General features: G+C 45.5%; 1 long non-coding RNA gene and 2 gene segments (V, D, J or C); all 3 read right to left on the minus strand.

The window, feature by feature from the left end:
• Window positions 1-11,799, minus strand: part of LOC108540637 (Ig lambda chain V-III region LOI-like) — a 286,101-nt gene that overhangs the window by 265,524 nt on the left and 8,778 nt on the right.
• The window catches only part of LOC108540636 (Ig lambda chain V-I region BL2-like), a 574,188-nt gene that overhangs the window by 246,164 nt on the left and 316,225 nt on the right, over window positions 1-11,799 (minus strand).
• Window positions 1,549-2,715, minus strand: LOC108540657 (uncharacterized). Its single transcript, XR_001888725.1, has 3 exons — window positions 2,582-2,715; window positions 1,885-2,058; window positions 1,549-1,771 (listed from the first exon to the last, which is right to left on the minus strand). It is a non-coding gene; the product is annotated as an uncharacterized LOC108540657 (long non-coding RNA).

Consider the following 11,799-nt stretch of genomic DNA (forward strand, 5'->3'; position numbering starts at 1 on the left):
TCCTCAGCCTGGAGCCCAGAGATGGTCAGGGAGGCCGTGTTGCCAGACTTGGAGCCAGAGAAGCGATCAGAGACCCCTGAGGGCCGATTACTGACACCATAAATCATGAGTTTGGGGGCTGTGCCTGGGTGCTGTTGGTACCAGGAGACATAGTTATAACCACCAACGTCACTGCTGGTTCCAGTGCAGGAGATGGTGACCGACTGTCCAGGAGACCCGGACACTGAGCGAGGCTGAGTCAGGGCAGACTGAGCCCAGGATCCTGGAAAGAGGGAGAAACACACTCCAGTGAGTCAGTGCTGGGCCCAGGTGAACCTGAGGAGCAAGAGACCAAGGATCAGCCCAGAGGCCCCTGAAGCCCCTTCCTTGGAGGGGTCACCTGTGCCCTGAGTGAGGAGGGTGAGGAGGAGCAGAGCCCAGGCCATGGTGGAGATGTCCCGAGAGTGGTGCCTGCTGAGACCCCAGCACTGGGCCTGCCCCTAGCCCTGTGTTATCTCCTCTGCCTCAGAGGAGGGCGGGGCCTCCATGCAAATCTGCACCCTGAGCTCCTCTCCTCACCCCACCCTCAGCTGGGCCTGGGCTCAGAGACTTCTGCTTCCCTGGACACCGGGGCTCAGCTGAGGAGATTAAAGTCCTTGTTTGTCTATTCTGATGGCAGGAACTTAATTTTTTTGTACCTGATTTGCTCGGGAGAGAAAGATCTGCTGAAATCCCTTACCTGAGTCATCTCCTGGCCATCAGTGTCTCTGCTGTGTGGTGCCTGTGTCTCTGTGACCTTCCAGGCCTTGGCCGACCCTGCAGTGCCCTCGGCTTGGCACCCACCTCCAGCCTGTCTCTACTGTCAGGAAATGGGGCTGCCCACCCCGTGGACCCCTCTGATGGGTATTGTCGGTCCCTGGTCTCCCGAGTTGCAGCCTCATCCCATCACCACCCCCACGCTTTGTGCTGAAGCATTTGTGGCATCGAATCCCTGGAGCACATCAGCCGACCCAGGCAGTGCACCCGCATCCACACGGGCACATGTGGGAGGGACCCTGTGGAGGGAACAGGAGCACTGACCAGGCCCACAGTCCTGAGCCTGAGTCCACTGCTCCCAATCCTGCCTTTCCCACTCATGAGCAGGTGATGTGTCCTTCCCACCTTCTGGTTCTCAGCCTGAGAAATGGGGACCACAGAGTCCACACTGCACACAGACGGTCCGTGGGGATATGACCCAGCAGGACAAAGGGAAAGTTTGTTAACAGGCTTTTCTGTGTGCACCAGCATATATTTATTGTGAATGTTTGCTTTATTGAACTGTAATTTATGTGTTAAATTGCAGAGATGCGTGTTTCCTGCTTTCTTACTTTTTCCCATCAGACCACTTCCTCACTACAACTTAAAGCTGACCTCTCTAAGCCTTGCGACAATGAAGACACACAGACATTCAATAAATACGTTTTTGTTTCTTTCCTTAAAAGGATTTTAGTATCTTTTCTTCTTTCCCCATTGCTTATGACAAAATTATTTTAATCTTTCATATTAGATATTAACAGATTCAGGTTCCATTTAAATATTATAACATACACTATCCTGTCTTCCCACCTAGATTCATGTCTGGAACCATGACAAGTGCATGGGGCAGCTATTTGAGCACCAGGAAAGGAAATGGTACTCAGCAGTTTGGGATGGCCCCAGCAGATGACATACAACAGTCAGTGTGAGACTCCTGCATTTCCTCAGTGTCCCCTGGCTGGGATCCAGACAGCCTGAAACTTCAAGGGGCACAAACCTGAAAACAAAAAGAAGCCCAGAAAGCCCTCTTGTTATGAATTGAAGATAGGAAAGGATATTATTTGGCTCAAAATGAAGGCTCAGTCCCCTGCACAAGCAGGTGGTTCACACCTGTGTTCTCATCTCTCTTACACCAGCGCCTCTCCCTGGGTTCACACTGATGTCCTGTGGATGGAGATGGGGCTTCCTGCACCAGGTCACTCCACAGCCCCTGTAACCTGAAGGGGTGCAGACCAGCACTGTCCATTCACAATAATGTTGTGAGCCTCGTGGGAAACCGAATGTCTAGTCATCGCATTAGAAATACAAAGAGAAGAAGAAAATGAGTTAAATAATATACTTTGTTTACCTAGCATATCAAAAATAGTATCACTTTCATATGTAATCTAAGTACAATTATTTAGGAGACATTTTCTATACTTTGCATGGCTACTGTTATTATGTTTTGAAGCATCTGTGGAGATTGTGTGGCTGATGGAGATGTGAATGGGTTTCCTGTTGACAACGGTGGGCTGTGGTGGCTTTTTAAGTGTCAACATTGATAGGCTGAATGAGGGGTGTAAAGAATGATTTTTTGCCCAGGGTGTGGAGGGTGGAGGCGGGCAGTGTCCATCCTGCTGCTCACCCTGTGGGTGCATCTGTGGTCCCTGTATGGGGTGAGGCTTCTCCTCCTGCCCTGGGTTTTACTGCGGGGGGATCTGATTCCAACTCTGCCTCAGAACTCAGAGCACCTGGTGAGTCAGGCTCCCTTTTCATTCCATACAAATCCAAGAAACACTCCGATTTCGTTGGGCATGTGGATACTCACAATGCTAATTTAGGAATAAACGGTTGCTTTCCAGTGTACAGTGGCCTCCTGAGGTCCCGCATGGCCCATGTTGGGGATGGCTGGTGATCTTAATTTGGGTTCCCTGGAAGCAGACTCTGACATGGAGAACTGTATGCACAGAGGATGTGAAAGGAGGTGAGGGAGGCAACACCGGGCAGGAGGCTCCGACCCTCATTGAGGCCTCAGTCTTCCCACAGGGAGCTGTGGAGCTAGGAGGAATTTCAGGTCCTCGTATATTGAGGCAGAGGGTTGAGATCTTGGCCTCAGGCAGTCATGAAACCTAACCTCGCTGAGGAAGGGCATAAACCTGGAGGAGGCAGTTTTCTGCGCTGAGCAGCACTTCCCAGTGAAGAAGGCACAGCTCTCAGCTGCCACAAGCTCCCAACAGTGCTGGGTGGGTGAGATCAGAGGAAGGAATCCGGACAGATTCCACTGTGTCCACTCCACTGGTTTTCTGTAGAGAATGACATAAGCCTGAGTTGGGCAGTTCTGGGGACTGATCCAGGATATTCAGGTCAAGGACTGGCTTGTCATGACCTGTGGAAATTCAGAGACCAGCTGAGGGATGTCTACCTCAGTCTGTTGATTCAATCAGACCCCATTTCCCTAAGTCACAGCTGAGTCCCCACACCCCAGTATATCCTGGTCACCTAATTCCTCAATCTACTCTTGATACCCCTCTGNTCCCACAGGGAGCTGTGGAGCTAGGAGGAATTTCAGGTCCTCGTATATTGAGGCAGAGGGTTGAGATCTTGGCCTCAGGCAGTCATGAAACCTAACCTCGCTGAGGAAGGGCATAAACCTGGAGGAGGCAGTTTTCTGCGCTGAGCAGCACTTCCCAGTGAAGAAGGCACAGCTCTCAGCTGCCACAAGCTCCCAACAGTGCTGGGTGGGTGAGATCAGAGGAAGGAATCCGGACAGATTCCACTGTGTCCACTCCACTGGTTTTTCTGTAGAGAATGACATAAGCCTGAGTTGGGCAGTTCTGGGGACTGATCCAGGATATTCAGGTCAAGGACTGGCTTGTCATGACCTGTGGAAATTCAGAGACCAGCTGAGGGATGTCTACCTCAGTCTGTTGATTCAATCAGACCCCATTTCCCTAAGTCACAGCTGAGTCCCCACACCCCAGTATATCCTGGTCACCTAATTCCTCAATCTACTCTTGATACCCCCTCTGCAGAGTCTGCCTGGAGGGCTGGAGGAACTCAGATCCAACGGTCTCAGAGCCAGGTGAACTGGGCCAGCCCTGCACTTGAATTTGTCCACAGTCTTCCTGGCTGGAGGAAATGTCCCATCCTGCTCATTTAATCTGAATGATGGATTGTGTCATTAGGACACTTGTCACCTATTTCAGTGAGAATAGTTGAGTCATTTGAGGAACCACTCACCCATGTGGAGCCATCAGGACGTCTGGTCTCATTTCACCCACGGTGTTGATATTTCTAGTCCGTCCCCATCCCCACAGTACACTAGCCATTGCCATTCTCAGCTCTGCCATTGTTTATTTATTTTCCCATCAATATTTTATGTAAAATGGTAAAAAGCACCAGGGTTCTCTATCTAGTGTGGTTTTCTGGAGACTTTTACAAGTTTCCATGAAATATTGATGGGAAATCCAACTTTAAGCCCCATGGTTTCTGTGAGCATCCCAGGAACACAGTCTTTGCACAGGGTGTGGGCTCCATAGGGTGGGTGGTCCCTGATCCCTGCAATGACGTCCTGCCAATGAGGCTGTTATCATGCACCTGGTGGCCAGAGCTGTGGCCTGAGGCAGGTGAGAATCCCCTTCCCTGTGGAAACCATCTCCTTAAGGAGGCTGCGGATGTCCCATCCAGGAACCAGGGTCCTGAGTGCGCCACCCCACCCACTTGAGACTCCCCTGAGCACAGGAGCCGCCCCCTGAGTCAGAGTATGCCTGGAGCAGGAAGGAAAGGCAGAGGGAGAAGGGATGGGGGAGCCTGTGGAAGTGCCCAGGACTGAGGACTCAGCTCCTCAGAATGTTGCTGAACAGAGAGGGACAAGACCCTGAGAGTGGCAGGAGGCTCAGGCAGCAATGCTAGGTGAAGGGCTTGGGTCCTGGAAACCCTTTTTTCTCACACTGTGCCCTCCTCCTAGAGCACCTCGACCTTGGGGCGTCTTCCAGGGAATCCCAGCCCTGTGGGAGCTGCCCAGGCTGACACCAGGGCCCAGGCACTTCCAGCTGCATTTCCCAGGTGAGGCCCTCACTGTTCCCCTTCTCCTGTCATTTGGGTGATGCTGCATGAATGCAGCACTCAGGACGGGTTTACTGCAGCTCGAGGGGATAGGATGCACTTTACTGGGCCTCCAGACCCAGGACTGATTGATCCTCAAACACCTGTTGAGCCTTCAGGGCTGGCCTCCCTCTTAGGCTCCCCCTGGGCAGCCCCAGACTAACTTCTGGATGCAGCTCTGCTGCCCCCTGCTGGTGAAGAAGATGGACCCCAGGAGCTTCCCACCTCCAGGTGACCACAAAACACCTGACACCTGGGAGGCTGAAAACTATGGAGTCCAGCCTCAGTCTGTGCTATATGTGAACCCCTCTGGATCAGCACAGAGAGGTGGCATATATGGTTGCAGGGAGGTGGGGCAGGTGCATTTCTGGTAACAGAGTCTCGGGTTGAAATGCTCTTCTCTGTTCCATGGTTTTTGATCACAGAATGGAGAGTGCAGGATAAACTATAGCTCTTCTGTGAAAAACCTAAGTCCAGTAAATTGCGGTTCTCCCCACATGTACTCCTGCTTCCCATGTATACTGAACACAGGATTGATTTTCCCACCCCAATAAGAACAGCTGCACTGTAACTGGAACGCCTTTGTTTCTGTCACTAAACCTCGGTTGTGTGCTTGAACCATCATCGCCATCATTATCATGGTATTTTTTCTATTAATCATAAGATTAAGAAGATTAAGGTAGAAAATTATGACCATAAGTAGGTGGGCGCTTTCTGTGTTCAATCCACAAACGAGAAACTCTATAGCATTCCCTACAACTGTGGTTTAATCAGCATGGTTTTATTTTTCCTTATAAACTTAAATATTTATCAAAAGTTAACATTTCAGTGATTAAAATTGATACCTTTCTTCCATGAGATTTTGATCATTTTTACATGTTTGATGTGAAAGTGTGCTTCTTATTGCTAGAAGGCCTTTTCTTCCCTGCAGGAATAATCAAAATTACTTTTAATCCACATTAGGCCCCTATTGGATCGCAGGCCCCAAGTGGATTCCTAGGCTCCAGGTGCATATCAGGCGCAGGTGTACAAGCAGGCCCTGGGTGGACTTACCTGTATACAGGTAAGGAGCTGACCTGGGGGGAGGGTGAACAGTAAGCAGCCCAGGGCGTTCTGAGTAGATCTTATGGAAGGAAGGAGACGAGGATACGGAACCTTAAAGAAGTGAGTTCACTTCCTTGGTGACAGACCTAACAGAATTTAGAGCTCTGGTAACCAGGCACCCACTCCTAGGGACAGCCCCACAGCCTGCTCCCTTGGTGGGAGATGCTCAGTAGAGCATGATGTTCTTGTGATGCATCCCCACATCTCGAGGTTCACGCTTCAGGAGGGCCCAGAGCGAGAGTCTTTTCCCATGATGCTGATGCAGGCTCATCCCTCACCCAGGCGCCTCTGGCCGAAGACGCCTGCAGGTACCACAGAGCAGCCCAGAGCAGGCCCTACCCAGGCCAGCCCACACCGGTGATCCCATCAGGGCCACATCTGTGCATTGTCCTTGTCCAGCTGGAACCTCTGCAGTTCCTCAAGGCACAGGCACACGGTGAGGTGGCCTATAGTGTCAGAGACTTTGTGGGGGCGGTGTTTTCCCTATAGTCTTCTGCGGGGATGGTGTTTTCAGGATGGAATTCCTTAAATTCAGTGAGGCTGATTCTGTGTGTGGAAATTCCAGTGGAAAGTGACTGACATTGGGAACTCTTTTTATCTTTTTCAACTCCTGCTCAATGTGCAGCAATACAGGACCTTCCAGCGTCATCTAATGAGCCAGTGCCAGCACTAGGGGAAGAGCCCCTGTCAGGGAGAGAACTGGAGCTAGAGGCAGCCTCAGAGCCCTCCTGCCTCTGCCTCGGTCCTTCCCAGCACTAGCCCATTAAGCAGCTGCCTGACCGCTTGGCATCTGCTGTAGCCACAGGCCTCAGCCCTGGAGCTGAAAGCATGGCTGGAGCAAGAGGTAGAAGAGAGGGGGTGACCAGCACAGCCCGAGCTAGCATCTCCCACGCTGTTCTCAGTCCTGGGCACAGTGGGAGACATGGAGGCAGACACCAGGGTTAGGTGGCCAGGGGCATTTCCAAAGGGTATAGAAACTAAAGCTTTGAAACTCAGCACTCGTGCCCCAAAGTCGCCACGCCATACCACCACTTGCCCAGAATTGATTCATAGTGTTCAATTGAAAATTTCTACAATGACATTTGAATCAAGCTTGACTTTTTGAAACTTCATGTCTTCTTTAACTCCCTGATGTTGTCAGATGGTGTTTTGGAGGCTATCCTGAAAATCTCTGATTGTTGTGTCACTTTGCTGTGGTTGTTTGTGTGATGGAATTACCATCTAATCAACTGTTACTGGAAACTTTTCAGGTACGCCTTTTAGGAGACCTTGACCTACTTTAGCTTGTTTTTACTCTGGTTTATTGTGGAAAGAGTCATCATGTAGGTCCATTCCTCTAGCAGATCAGTCACCTTTTGCCATCAAAGGTTTGGCATCCGTATTTCCAGAAAGTATGTGTACAAGTTGATATGTTGGTACTTTAGCTAATCTGGGTGCCAAAAGAGAATGCCATAGACTAGGTACCAGAGAAACAAATTTATTTCTCATGGTTCTGGAGATGTTAAAATCCAAGGTAAACTGGTCATCAGGTTTTGTGTCTGGTGAGAGCTTGTTTCCTGGTTGATAAGCTGTCATCTTTGTACTGTGTCCTTACATGACCAAAGGGATGAGGGAGCTCTCAGCAGTCCCTGTGATAGGAACACTGTTCACATTCATAGTCTCAGCTTTCATGACCTAATCACCTTCCAAGGCCCCACCTCCAAATCCCATCACATGGGGAATTAGATTTTAACACATGAATTTGAGGGGACAGTAAGATTTGGTCTATAGCATCAGGTCGCCCTGAGCCCTTTGCATGCACAGGAAATCTCTAATCTTCTACAAGTACTTGCAGGTCCGTTCTAGGTTTAGAGAAATCTTTAACTGCAGCTCTTGATTCCACTGGGTCCAAGCTTAAATTCTACATTTGCCCACATAACTTGTTCACAGGGCAGAGGGAACTTTAGTGGCAACTGACCATTTGGAGCTTTAGGAGAATCGATGGAGAAGGACTTGGATGTAGATGAAGAGAAGTGGAGGAAGGAGAGGACGATCGTGCAGATGGAGAGAGAGCAGAAAGTGAAAGGGGAAAGGACCTCTGGATAACAAGAGGGCAACTCTGGTCATCTGGATAACTCTGGTCAACCAGAGGGCACGAAGGTTAATTTTCCTCGGATTCTAAACTCGGATCCCATATTACATCAGCATCACCTGAGGAATACGCATATTCCTGGGTTCTGGAAATTTTGATTTCATAAATCTGGAGTTATGCCAATTTATCTGTATTTATCATAAGAATTTTGGATAATTCTAATGAAATTAGACAACAAAGCAGAGCTTGGCAACCGCTGGTTTGGGATGTATATCTGGAAGACATTTGATTATATAAAATAATCACGGAAAACTGAGGAGGAATCATTTATTTAAAAATGCTTGCATTGATAATTCAACTCTTCCTATATATGTAGTTTGACCACATATTTGGTCTCTATAATACTAAGATTGGAAATGTGGAGAAAGTCTTTTAAAAATCAAGTAGATGGAAGAAAGCAGTCGGTGAGAAAAGAAAACTCACAATTGTCTGGTAAGAAGAGAACAGAAGAGAAGGGGAAGGAAGTAGCATATTTTCGTACATTATTTGATGCATGTAAATTATAAGCTCAAATGGTGTTTGTAAGAAAGCCAATAACACAAGTTGTCAGAGTGTAGAGAGTGCAGTGCCAACACTGATTTGCTGGGATAGAGAAGTGTACTCTGTCTTGCTGCATAATGTTAACCAGGTTCAAAAGAAAGAGTCATTCTTTAAGAAGTGTGAGTTGTATTGCTGCTGAATTATTTTATCTCATGCCTAGTTCAAAATAAAAGGGCTATAAAGTGCTTAGGTTGAACACAAAGTCCTCTGCTATCGGTAACATCTTCAGGCGCCACATTAGAGGAGGGAGAGGTGGCAATAGTGGAGTGGATGGTTCTTTGCTTATGTATTAAACCAAATAGTATGGCACATATTTTATTAAGAAATCTGTTAAAATGAAGTAAAACTCAGGCTCACGTTCTTAATAGGCACACTATTTGCTATGGCAGCAATAGCAAAAGGCTTAAGTACCAAAAATGTACATTAACTACAATCATTTTCATATAAACAAAACAAAGTGAGCATCTATATATAACAGTAACTCCTATGCCCAAAATATTTTTAAGTAAGATTGAAATCATTTTCTACATAACAGATGTTATTGCTGTATTCTGAGATGATACATTATTTGTGTATAGACCCTATAAATATTAACTTATTTAAGTTCTTCATTATTTATTCAACAAATGATTCTGTGGAATATACAAAATGTTTGCTTTGGCATTGGATGTAGAATTAACATAAAATATAATTTTAAGTGGTTGATTAATATAATAGATTGAGGTTGTACTACTAAAATAGGCAGAGACTGACTTGCTAAGAAAACATTCAGGGAACCCAGTGTGATAATTTTTAATAATAATCAATATTTTAATACAAGTCTCTTGCTTTTTCTCATCAAAATATATTACAATGTGGAATTTCTGGTGTCTGCCATTGGAAAGTTTAAGTACAGCGGGAATGGTGAATTTTCCGAAGACATTTTACCAGCTTACCTGCTTATCAGTAACTCAGTATGATATTACGTGGAACCACATCCTCTCCTACAACCTCTAGTGTCAGTCTTTGTAAAGTGTGTCCATTAAATGGGTGTGGGTTTTGCAGGTGATTGTTCTGTTATTGAAAGGTAACAGGATACCCAACTTTAAAAAGCAAGGCATGCAGAGGCACATGTTTAGAGTGTGTCCTGACCCGGGAATGAAAACTAATCCAATCTGTGCCTCCCCTGTTCAATAAAACGTTTCCTTAAGAATCCAGAGATCAGGCATTCCTTTGAGAAACCACTCCAATGTGGTTTCTCAACTACTCACTCCAAGAAATTTGCTCTTATCAAAGCACAATTGATATCCATGTTGTTAAATGACGAATTGAAGCGTAATTCCTCAGCCTTTGTCTTAATTTATGTATCAGCAGCATTGAACACAGTCGATCTCTCCCTCCCTCCTTTTCTCAAAACTTTCTTTGAGAGAATTCCAGAACACTTAACCTACTTTCCTCTTGACATTTTTGATAATTACCCCTAGTACTTTTGGGCTGCTTTCTTCTCATCTTTCTACTTTTTGGGTGTTGGATAACCACTAGACACAGGACTTTCACTTATGTTTCTTATCTTTGCTTTCTTACTAATTTTTGTGTCATACATTTCCTGATATTTTCTTTGATACCATAGCACTAGACCACACCCAACACTGTCTGGCTTCTCTACTTGGATGTGGTTTAGGGACCTCAAAATTAATAAGTCCACATGGAGCCACTGACACTCCCCGAACTTGCTCTTCCCCATTCTGTTTAATGGCACCTCCCATTTTATAATTTCTCACCTCAATATTCTTGGTGTCCTCTTTTAATTCTCTCTGTCTCTGCAGCTCTGTCACTGTCTCTCTGTGTCTGTCTGGTTCTCATTCTCTCTTTCTCTCTCTGTCATACACACCCCCCCCACACACACACACCCCCCACACACACTGTCAGATCTGACACATATGAAAATCCTGCCAGCTTTGCCTTTAAAGTAAAGTAATTTCAAATGGTATCTGCAAATTCAGCTTCCCACCCTCACCACTTGGTGACTATAGTACTTCCCTCACAAGGCCAAAGTTCTACTGCAGAGATTTCTTGAGGAAATAATGAGAACTATTACACATTCTTATTTCAGGCACCCTCAGAATACAGGCTAGCCATATTCTATATGAATTTAAGCTTCTATCATCACTCTACTTTTCAATCCAGTCTCCACACAGCAAGCACAGTATGCAGTTAGAATTCCAAGCCATATCACAACACTCCTGTTTTAAAGTCCCTGATTAATTATTTCTTTTCTTCCTCACGAGGATTTAAGCTTAACGAAGCTGGGCGACTTTGTATCTTTCTCCACTGACCTATCTTCGGAGCTGGAGGTCACTTGGTGCAAGATAAATGATCAGTAAATATTTTCAAATAGTAGAATCAATTATAAATACTTTTACTTCTTTGAGTATACATTTAGACTTAAAAATCAAGAAAATAGACTCTTCAAGAGAATTGTTTTGATTTTGTCATCCCTTGATTAGATTAGCTTCTTAGTATAAGTTTCAGTGTGGGAAATATATGCCCATATATATGGGAAGCTGTAAGCATTCTCTAAATTTTAAAATAAAATGCAAGGAATTTAAGTATCTGCTCCTTTTATTTAAGGGATAAAGAAAGACAAAAGTTTATCTTTTAAAAGACCTTTTATGTATGTATACACAATCTACATGTATTTTTCTCTCTTTACCCCGAATCCTTTTTAAAGGTATTCATGTCCTCATTTTTAAAAATCCACTTCAATGATAACATTTTAAAATATATTTGCAACTTCCTTAAGAATATCTTGGTGTTCCACTGAACACCTTGCCAAATAATACATTAGCAGTGCAATTTCCTCTTAATTGTTTAATTTGTTTCCTCAAATTTATAAATTTCCTACTCTCAACTCATAATTTCATTCAAGCATAATACATCCTACTTGACCTTTGCGGGATTTTCATATCATATATTTATTTTTGAAAATGGTTTTGATATCTGAATCAGAATTTTGTAATCATATTGCTGGTTAGACTGTTCTGTAAAATCTTTTATTGTTTGGTTCTGTTGTTTATTGATTACAGAGTGGCACTACTACTGTAAAGCTTGAAATATTTTCCTTCCTTCCTTCCCTCCTTCCTTCCTTCCTTCCTTCCTTCCTTCCTTCCTTCCTTCCTTCCTTCCTT

This window comes from Rhinopithecus bieti, unplaced genomic scaffold, assembly GCF_001698545.2.
Source record: "Rhinopithecus bieti isolate Rb0 unplaced genomic scaffold, ASM169854v2 scaffold_19723, whole genome shotgun sequence".
NCBI classification, from domain to species: Eukaryota; Metazoa; Chordata; class Mammalia; order Primates; family Cercopithecidae; genus Rhinopithecus; species Rhinopithecus bieti.